The sequence below is a fragment of the Dipodomys ordii genome, unplaced genomic scaffold, assembly GCF_000151885.1.
Source record: "Dipodomys ordii isolate 6190 unplaced genomic scaffold, Dord_2.0 Scaffold131, whole genome shotgun sequence".
NCBI lineage: Eukaryota > Metazoa > Chordata > Mammalia > Rodentia > Heteromyidae > Dipodomys > Dipodomys ordii.
This window is the reverse complement of record NW_012267347.1, coordinates 677450-677753: the sequence shown is the minus strand read 5'-3', so window position 1 is coordinate 677753 and position 304 is coordinate 677450. Positions and strand designations below refer to the sequence as shown.

General features: G+C 55.3%; 1 protein-coding gene across 1 annotated transcript in view; it reads right to left on the bottom strand.

Moving 5' to 3' along the window:
* The window catches only part of Cfap126 (cilia and flagella associated protein 126), a 24734-nt gene that overhangs the window by 16914 nt on the left and 7516 nt on the right, over window positions 1-304 (bottom strand). The gene's annotated exons all lie outside the window — the stretch shown is intronic.

Below are 304 nucleotides of genomic sequence, written 5' to 3'. Positions count from 1 at the left end.
GATGGGTAGGAGATATCAGAGGGTGAGGAGAATGGGTAGGAGATATCAGAGGGTGAGGAGATTGTGTGGCAGGCTGGGCTGAAGGTGCAGTGTGGTGGGCTGTTTTTGTGTTTGTGTGAAATGGGTTAGAGTGAAGGAGTGGTGGGCAAGGAAGGGAAAAGGAATAGTTGCGTTTGCCAGTGCATGTGCGCGTGCATGTGTGTAAATGGGGGAAGTAAGGAGCAGAGCACCCACCGGGGCAAAATGTGCTGTGGTAGTGCATTGCATGGGCCGGGAATCGAACCCGGGCCTCCCGCGTGGCAGG